Source organism: Poecilia latipinna, unplaced genomic scaffold (assembly GCF_001443285.1).
Source record: "Poecilia latipinna isolate Pla-1442-1.1 unplaced genomic scaffold, P_latipinna-1.0 Scaffold3760, whole genome shotgun sequence".
NCBI lineage: Eukaryota > Metazoa > Chordata > Actinopteri > Cyprinodontiformes > Poeciliidae > Poecilia > Poecilia latipinna.
The window spans coordinates 4,733-15,501 of record NW_015116376.1 but is presented as its reverse complement, the minus strand read 5'-3'; positions in this window follow the sequence as shown (position 1 = coordinate 15,501).

The following is a 10,769-nucleotide window of genomic DNA, read 5'->3' as shown; positions in this document are numbered from 1 at the left end:
TTTTAAATGTGCATTTCAGAGCCACTCTCTGAAGCGAGTCAGACCCACAGAGCCTGAGAAGAAGCGTGAAGGCTTGGATCTGTGGATGTCAAGAGTATCTCATTATCAGGAGACACAGAGTACAGTGGGTGTCTTCAAAGAGGTGGGACAGGGCCTTGATCTGGCTACGCACCACTTGGCAGGCCAAGAAACTGTGCCTGTTCCAGAATAAAAACAAGCTTTTAGGCTGCAGCAATGCTGGGACGATGTACTGAAAAATACATATATATGCTGAAAAATACAACGCTTGTGAAAGTGCTGTTTTTTGTCTGTGAACCAACTGAAAGTGGTGTTTTAGCAACAATACAAAGACAAACCCAACAGGTGGAAAAGATGTTCTCGTCACACATGAGCAAAAAGGAAACTTTCTGGCCTACATGCTAAACATTAAGTCTGTCAGAAAACAATTTACATCACCCGGAGGACACTGGTGAAACTTGGTGGTGGCCTCATGATACTGCAGTTGTGTGTTTTTTTTTTTTTTTTTTTTTTTATCTTTTCAGTAGGACTTAGCAAGGAAATAAATGACAGCTAAATATTTTATGTAAACCTTTTAGAGGTTGAAAAAGACTTGGGGTCTACAGTGAATGACCTTAAGCACACAACAAAAGCTTTCGGCAGAATTGACTTTATTAAACGGTATCAAATTAGAGGTGGATAAATAAAATGAAAATCTTGCATTGTTTTCTTTCTACTGATCATATTCTTTGTGTTGGTCTATCGCATGAAATCTCAAAATACAGTACGTTTTGTGATTCAAATGTGGAAAAATGTTAACAGTTGGGGTGAATGAATATCTTTTGAATGCGTTTTTCTGTCTGCTGGAACCCTCAATGAAATAATTTCTGGCCGACATTTAACATACAGGAGAAGAATTGATACGAAGCAGATCCAAGGAAAAGTGACAAATCGCTCAGAAAACAAACTTTTAGCAGAACTCTAACGCACCTGATCCAAACTGCATTTCTATTTGTGTTCTCACTTTGACAATGTGACTAACACCAAAGCCCCTCCCACCCCCCACCAACATGTAACCCAAGCAATGCTACTTTGCACCTGACAAGAGATGCTTTAACGTTAGCGATAAACTCTGAGATGGATGACAGCTGGCACGCCTATGCCCTCACCCTTGTCGTATCATTACTTAATCCTCTCGCTTGCAATTATCTCTAAGGGGAACAAAGGCGGCTGCCAGGCATCTATTACTGAAATGGCAGCTCAATGAACAACACAGCCTTCATTTCTATAGGGCCAATTTGCAAAGGAACTGCAACAAAGCCCGGCCTAATGAAGGAACATTTCTACATCGGCAAGCACATACTACAGTCCCCTCAGCAGGAGCCCAACGTCTCAGCGTGGAGCGAGAGCAAAACGAGAGAGGCGGGATTGTGGAAGAGAGGAGCATTGTGTTTTTGGACAATGCCTAGATTCCTTTTCAAATGAGAAAATTACCCAGGAACAAGAAAGTCAGTTAAAACATCTTAAGTGGACTTTTTCTTCCACGTTGATTAGTAGGATACTTCTTCACTTTGTAGTTAAGAGAATATAACTTGAAAATTTTTATCTTAATTAACAATAAGAAGCAACTGCTAAAACAAAAACAAATCACTGAGAAACCAAACAAAATTACATAACCCTCTTAAGTAAACCACATTTGGTTTCTGAAAACATGTTTTTTCTGTTTGTGGCCCAGAATAGATTGAATGAATCATGGTTCCCAATGCTGTTGCCTGGACACTCCTGGGTGGCAAAGAATTACGCATACAAATCAACACCAGTGTTGGGACTGGGAGTATAATAAGTCAACAGTATAATGAAACATGCTCTACTGATCTGAACGTTGATCTTTGCGAAACACCAAACCAATTATTGGTTTTTGTTTTGTTTTTGTTTTTTAACAGAACAGATGAAACACTGTTTTGGGTTTTAAAGAAGTTGACAAAATGAGGCTGTAATACTTTAGGGAATCTATACAATATGTAATCGGTTTAAAATAACTCCATGCAAACTAGACCCAGCAGATCTACTGCAGTTTTCATCGTCGCCTCAACCGAAGGTGGCTCCAATGCCAGTGACACAGAACTGGAAACGCTCTTCATCATTTGAATGATTTAAAAGTTTCCTAAATGTCTAACTGGTTTTAATAACATATCAGAAGGAAAACACATCGATACAGAAGACACAAAGGGTACGTTAGACTTAATCGGCAATTAAAATAATGTGAGAGCACCTTCAACAAAAATATAAGTCCTGCATCCCTGGAACGAGCCATTTTGAAGGAACCAAGATGAGAGCAGAGCCAATTTGTCAGGTCACAGGGAGTGAGATACAGGACTAGAATGGTACAGGTAAACAGAGTATGGGAAGAAAGGGTCATGGGATCTGTGTAGTTTCCATGTTGTGAGCTAGAGTCAGCAGTGATGGAGCACACAGCAGTCAGGCCATTATCTGTCTTTCAAAACCACAGGACGCAGTTTAGAAAATACTCAGCAAATATCTGCTGGGAAAAGGAGGAGGAAACAGACCGTGCAACAGATAAATAACAGCAGGTGGACATCTTTTGGCAAAAATATTTGCTGGCACAAGAAAGGAGAAGACATGAGTTTGATAAAGTTACTAAAAAAAAAAAGAAGATAGTAATTAAGAAAGAAATATGTTCAAACGCTCAAAACGGCGTCTGTTCTTTTAGGACAGCGGAGTGATATCTTCTTTCCAGGGTGAAAATAAGACAAGCTCCCCGACAGTGGGAACAAACAAGGAGGTAGAGAAGCAGTTAGGCTTTGTTTGTGGACGGTGTGAATGTTAATCATTCCCACCAAGAACCCAGCATGTTCTGTCTACCAGCACACCGATAAAATGCGTTTACCAGCACAGCTGCAGAGTGACTGAGCTTCTGTCTGGGAATTACTTCAGTGGGGAGAAATGCAACGTCATCGGGAGTGCTTTTAAAACAGAAAACTGACTCGGAGTAAGATGGATTTTTCATCGAACTGCTGCCATCATTTCTCTCTCATGATGAGATTCCCAGCTGTTATCTCTGGGAAGACGAGTAAACAGCCTGAAACTACCTGCTGCACGTTTTTTGTTTTTTTTTTCCTCCTAAATGTTCCTCCCATGAGGAGGGAGAGAAGGAAGAGAGGGAGTTCACCTCAATCTGTTTATCAGCCTAGAGAATCTGTTTTAGTCTTTTTGGTTAATTAACTAAGTGGTGTCTCCAGGCCATATTTATGTGCCGTTCGTTGCCAAACTCCATCAAGCCACCCAACTGTCTCAGACACTCTAACCTCGGGCGGATCGCTCCTGGACTCAGGATGATAATTGCAAAAGCAACAGGGGTGTGGGGAGGAGTGAGCATGCACACACTGAAACAATTATTACTTTCCCATTAGCTCCTGATTTCGCCATTCCTCACACCTACCACTTCCACCGCTTTGTCACGATTCAGCTTAATATTCCCATTTGGCACAGTGTATTAAAATTCTTGAATTTTTCCAAAATGTCTTTTGTTTCGATTTTATGTGACAAACCAACATTAACTGATAGAAAATTGGGAAGTGGATGAAAAACGATACATGGTTTTCAAACGTTTTTTTTTTTTTTTTTTTTTTTTTACAAATAAAAATCTGAAAATGTGGTACGTCACCCCACATTCATGCTTGGTAGAGCAACGCTTTGCTCCAATTACAGCTGCAGGGCTTTTGTGATTTGTCTCTATCAGCTTTGCACATCTAGAGGCAGAAATTGTTGCCCATTCTTCTTTACAGAATAGCTGAAGCTTAGCCCCGCTGAATAATGAATCTGTGGAGAACAATTTTCAAGTCTTCTGACAGATAATTAGATTGACGCCGCGACTTTGATTAGTTCATTGCAACACATGAAACTGCTTTGACCTTAACCACCACATTGCAGCACCAGCAGTATATTTAGGGGTGTCGCCCCAAATATACTGGATGGAGAACCTGCATGTCTCCAGTCACTGGGGTCTCCAACAGGTCTTATTTCAGCATTGTGCTTTGCTCCATTCATCTTGACATCAAAAGTTACTACAATGTCATACGCAGCATTGTTAGATAGGCCTTTCTTTCCCCTCAATTGACAAGTCAAGCTTCTTCCAGGACATCTTGTGGGCTTCTTGAAACTTCTCTGCACGTTTCCCCTCGACCTCTCCAGCGTGTTCTTTGTGGGCATTTTGATGTTTGTTCACCAATGTTCTGAGCCACATTCAGCCGTTTCTGAAAGCCACCGATTGAACAGGTTTTTACTCATCAGCATCATCGTTTTCCCCTAAATACACATTAATGAATAAACAATGAGTGTAGTTTTACCTAAAAAAAAAAACAAAACAAAAAAAAGATGTCAAAAAATTAAAAAGGATGGGAATACTTTTGCAAGACTGTACATAAAATGTTGTGCCCTACCATCATCTTCTCTCCCCTCTTCCCTGTGGTAATGTTATGGCTTTCTACTTAAAGATTTACTATATCCTTGGCTCTCTCACTCGAGATTGCAGAGAATCCTCTTCCAGACTCCAGCAATCGTTCTCATTTACTCTGTTTTATTCTCCTCTCCACTCCTTCAGACCCTTCCATTCCCTGTGCTGGGGCTTTGGCAAGAGACAGCCAGACTTCCCTCAGACTAAACTCCTCAAGCGCTCCCCCTCTCTCCATGGTCATTTATTTCTTTGCTTTCTTGGCTGGTAGCAAGTCGCATTCTTCCAAAGGCTCTCATGGAGCAGTGGAAGTTGTTCTGGAAGTGACTCAGGCTCTTCTCCTTTTCGTGCCCCAGCAGATACCCACAGACAAGTAAAAGGACAAATGCTGGCCGAGGGTTGGAGAGCACAAAAACACATGTACACTCAAATCTATACACAGCATAAACAGAGTCTAACTTTGATTTTGCCGAAAGCGTAACCCTCCAGAGCTTGTTGCCAAGCTCCATTTGAAGAGGTATGTAGCTCCTTTAGCCGAAACGGTCGTCTTCCAGCTGAAATTACACAATGTTCTCAGAAGTGAAGACCTTTTGCTTCTCCTTCATTAGCACCACCTTCAATTGCCTCCTTTCTCACACAAGCTATATTAATTCACGGTAAGTAAACTCAGCAACTCAACATCCTGGAAAATGTGTTGCAATTATGACATTTTCAGAAACCACAAAAACATGCAACATTTAATTCCTTCTGAAGTCACATAACCTCAGAGAACTTGCAACATTTCTGAGACTGGTGACTTTTCCTCTTATTTCTCAGGCATCTGGGAAACACAACACCTTGTAGGAGGAGGAAAATAAGTACTTTACCTTACGGAGGTTCTTGCTGCTGCAAAGGACATGAGCTAACTCTTACCTCTTTCACACAAACCACATGGTCATATGCTACAGTGAAAAGCAAGTCATGGTCTGTCCTGCCTTGCTCTGCAGTGTTTTCCCAACAAGGATCAACTTGAATTATGACCCTTAAAAACACCAACTTCCATTACACATCCTGTGGTAATCCATCATATGTTAAACCTAGTGACATTTCAAGCTTTACTAGTGTTTTTTTCTTTCTATTTTAGATCGTTGTGTTATCATACAAAGAAGAGCTATAGGGAAATTGTTTCAGATTCACACTGATAAAACAGAGGTGAAGCAATTTCCTTCCTCTTGTGGAACGGGTACAGGTTTTACAGGATCGGAGGTGTGAAGTCAGGGCTGGTGTCTTGATTGACATTTCCTTTGTAAATAGCAGGTTGTGTAATTACGGACGAGTCCATTGGGCCTCCACAACCCACACAATTTTTGAGGTTACGTTATTGTCGTAAATCTACATTTTCCATATGTTTTTTTCCCCCTCATACATCTTTATGTTTCCAACACTCTATGACCAAAGCATATTGGGTGCCATCTTTTTTGCCAATAACTTGCGCTTCAAACAACCCCTTTCTGCTGATCGCATTTAGGCTTCTCCTATACCGTTTCACAGAGTCAGAGAATACAGACAGGAATATTGGGCAGTTTCTCCAGATTGTTCTCAATAAAGATAAAGTTATCCAAGTACCTCTGCATTGACAGATATTTTCAGACGGTAGAAAAAGAGTTAGACTTCTCTTGTCTGTCGTGTCATAAAAAAAAAAATGGATATACCTCAGCACTGCGATATTTGTAGAGAAATTGTGTTCCTTTAAAAAAAAAAAAAAAAAACAAGCTGTGGACATTTCCAAGTTTACTGTTGGAAGAAAAAGTAAAAATGTCTCCAGGTGTGAGAATTCTTGATGGGGAAAGTCGGACGTTTCTCACAAACCTCAACCTCAAAATCAAATGCGGATTCCCTGTATTTAAAACTTAGTGAAAACCGTTGCCATTTATTTATGCTGTAGCAATGTTAGTAGGGCCTAATGGAGATTAAAAAAAAATGGCCCACAGTACCATACTTAACAGTGGGAATGAGGTGCTTTTTTATATCCAATAAAAATGACTTCATTTAAATGCTTTTCTCATGTTTTTAACAAGGCTGCCATCATGTGTGGCAGGGACGGTCTTCTTTGGCAGGAAAGAGTGGATTTATTGCTCTTGGAATATAACATGCAATACCCACTGCTCATTCATATTTTAATATGAACATTGCGTACAAAAATATTGCAACGTATATTTTTAATATCTTTTAAACGTCCTGATTCCTGTGATATATTACAGAATAAATATCATGCCCTGTGACGGACTGGTGTTCCCCGACTCTCACCCTATGACTACTAGAGACTGGGCATCCCTTCCGCAGGCTAGCAAATAAGCGGGATAAGACAAAGGATGGATGAAAGAACAGAAAAAAAATGTATCAAATAAATAATTCAAGTCAGCTGAAATTGTATGCACATGAGAGACTTGGGACCATGCAGTGGTCAAGCCTGATCTGATATTATCTGGGTTTCCATCACAAAAGGCAGCCGCCATTTAAAGTAGAAACCCAATTATTGGCCAGTTAAAGTGCCAGACTGAATTTCACACGCTGACACACACCATTACATTAGTTGGTGGGGGGAGACCCCGGCCCATTTGCTCTGTTCTCCTGGAATAATAGATCTTTGAAGCCTGATGCTCTGGCCAGTCTTGGAACTCCTTTAGGGAGTGATTAAAGTAGTTACACTCTTATTATGTGTTTATGTATGTTTAATGCCAGGCTTTGACTTAATGTGCCATTTAAGTTGAGAGGATGTTCAGGTCCAGGATGATTTCTGCATCGCTCCTTAGAGGTTAGTCTCCAAACGGACACTTTTCTTAAAATAACAGGCTTTCTTCTGTTTTGTTGCAGCTGTAATGAGACACATAAAGGCTGTAGTTGGGACAGTGGGATCACTCTGGGGAGCAGTGTTTGTCTTTTCCTCTGAAGTCTCTCTGCAGTTGAAGCATTAGCAGAATAGCTTACAATTATGAGGTTTATAGACTCAATCCAACCTTGTTTTCATACATTCATGGAGATCACAGTGCCCCACAGAGCAAAGTACACATGCTTTTCTCATTTTTGCCTCCACTATCAGACTCCTCCGATTAGTAAATACAAAAGAAAGCATGTTTAAGGAACAAGCACCTATTGGCACAAGATATTCTCAGTGTGACACCAACCAAACTGTATTTTAATTTTGCCACTTGTGCAAAAATTTGCATGAACTGCATTCATTAAATACCAATTATGTGTGGCACTGAAACACTGAAAAGTATGTCTGTGTTTTTAAACTATGACTTTTTGAAACCTTAGTATACAGTTAGACCCAGAAACTGGATAAAATATGGATAAGCTTTTTTATTCTTCTCTGATATCATTCCAAACTATACAAAAGTTTGACTACGTGAAGACATAGTCAAACTTGTTTTGGGCATCCTTCCTCGATTTTCTGGTACGACTGAGTCAGGATTTGTAAGCCACAAAGCTCTCACACACACACACACACACACACACACACACCTTTTTGTTGCCATGTTTGCCAAAACTTTAACTTCCTGCCTTTTGTCTTGAGATGTTTCAATATTACAGCATAATGTTCTTTCCTGATGATGCCATCAATTTTGTGAGAGTCCCTTCTGCAGCAAAACACTCATTACAACATAATGCTGTTGCCCCTGTTCTCCACAATTGGCATGATGCAGGCTTCCTCTACATAAAAGGGCTGGGCTCCATATGGGAAACTAACCACAAAGGTGCATATCAGCAGCCTCAGCTCCGAGACAAACAAAAACCAGACAAGTGTCCGTTCACAATGTCGCGATACACTCAGTTAGGTTTGTGTTTAGCCACGAGTATATTTTAATGACTTGCCGGTGGGTTTTCTTGCTTCTGTTTAAATGAGGTTATGCATAAGTGGCAGTTAAGAAGCATGATGATAGATGTGACTGCTAACTAGTTCCTAGCAGATAGGTTTGTTGTTATTGTGTTGCCGTTTCTGTTCTCTGTGCAGTCGAGGATAAACGGTGTGTGGTTGCCTTCGTAGCTGGATGCCTGTGTGATAAATCATGACTGATTTTAGGTTTACATAACCAGTCTGTTATAAACTGCATTTAAGTACAGCTCTGGTGTATCCTTTAAGTTGGTGATGCAAGTTAGTTTCTAATTAGTTTGCATTATTATGCTTTGTCCACAGAAGCCACACACCAATATGGCACAACAAACCATATCATGGAGCACAAAGACGCCATAGCATGTCTTGTCATGCAGTCTTTGGACCAAGTTCTTCGTTCCTGTGTGCATTTGCAAACAATGTTCAGGCTTTTAGAGGTGTGTGTGTGTGTGTGTGTGTGTGTGTGTGCGCGCACTGTACATAAATATCTGGTTTAATAATTTCTACTTTGACTACAACCCATGCCCACTAGTTTGTTTGGTCTTTTTCTGTGAAATCCAAAGAAGAAAGTGGATCTTTTTTTTATTTATTTTCCAGGGTAAACATTTCAGCTATGCATGTTTAAAAATATCCCCTTGCAATAAATTAAGTTTATCTCACTTTTTTCCCCCAACTGCTTTAGATAAAAAATGCTAATTAAGAGCATGATCAAAGGCCTAAAATCCATTAAGTTTACATCAGCAAATTTTACTTTCATAAGCTCAAAAACAACATTACAGAAAAGTAGCAGCCAGCCAGACTAGTACACTTACACACACACACACTAAAATACTGTCTTAATAAGATGAAAATCCATTCCAGACAGAGGATGAGATGTCGGAGGCCTCCTTGCAGCCGTCCGAATGATCTAAGACACAAATGACTCAACATGAGTAGACATTTTGATTTTTCACACTTGTGAGCCAGCAAACACTTTGGCTGACTGGCTCACGACTGTGGCCTCACTCTCTCCAAGTGTATAATCAGTCACATTAATGAGAGTTGTAATGCGATGCACAAGAATTAGTACGGGTCCTGGGGGTTGAGTCTCAGGAGGGGTTTTGGAAGACAAACAAGTTGCCTTGGCCATGAACTCGCCGAGCTTTGAAAAACGGCACCAAGCTGTCGAAATTGTGGCGTTATTAATAAAATATCCCAATGCATGCACACTCTAAATAGCAATAATTCACTGCTGAAAGTGCTCTGGCAAAATCAATAGTGTACTCTTGTTAATAATACTGATGCAAGCTGAATGAACAGAGCCCTGGGACTCACCTACCCACAGACAGGCACTTGGCCAAAAGAGAGCATGTTCGCCAAACCAACTCCGATTCCTGTTCCTGTAAAGTAGGAGCTGGAGTTGTGTTCATGGACACAAATTCTATAACTAGCTTCCCATGAGAGTCCACATCCCCTGGCGCACAGATGAAAGAGGACCAAGTTCGCCAAAACAAAGCATCAGTTCACAGGGAATGTCCTGCTCTGAGATTAATCTCTTCATCCGCCAAAACAGACATTTCTAAACCTTTAGTCAAACTAAACATCAGCTCCTCATTTAACACAAGTTGTTTGCTGAGCTAATTTTCAAGACTGTGTGTGTGTGTGTACAAGTGATGGAGCACAATTATGTCTGGGCATGTTCAACATTGTCTCTGTTGTTCTCATTATTTCTTTCCAGCTCTTCATTAGATTCTGCAAGGGCAGTAATATTTCACACCAGGGCATGGTGGGGCGTTGGCTGTAGGGTTTATACATCTGTACTTCTTGGAGAGGAGTGAGATGACCATCATCAGTTCATTATTTTCCAAGCTGAAATTGTGAAACATTTGCTAGGGTTTTTCTTGTGTGTGTTTTTTATTTTCAGGGGTGAGGGGAGTGATGGACTCTAACTTGGGACTAATATGTTTGCATACAGAACATGCTTTCTATGAATGGTCAGTGGTGCAATAGTCTACATTTCTATTGCGTTATATCAAGTTTTCAGAACTCCAAGGAGCTTTACTCTACATTCATATACACAGTCACACACTGATGGTGGTAACTAACTAACACTGGAGCCACAGCTGCCCTGAGGAAGACAGACAGAAGCAAAGCTGTCATGCAGTCGGTGCCACCGGGCCTTCTGACCATCCCCAGTAGGAAAGACGCCTGAAGTGAATCTTAAATCTTTTTGGCAACTTGTCAGCTTCACCTGAATGAAGCCTACAATCGCTTGGTTGGTTGGATATTTTGATCAGGAGAGGGTTAGATAAAGTTCTCAATGAGTTCAAACTTTTGCACCCCAGACTTGTTTTTACGAACACTCACTTTAAATTATAATTCTACCTTGGGGAAAAAAGGGTTAGGGTAAATAAATAACTGAAAGCCCAAAATTAATATGACATCAGC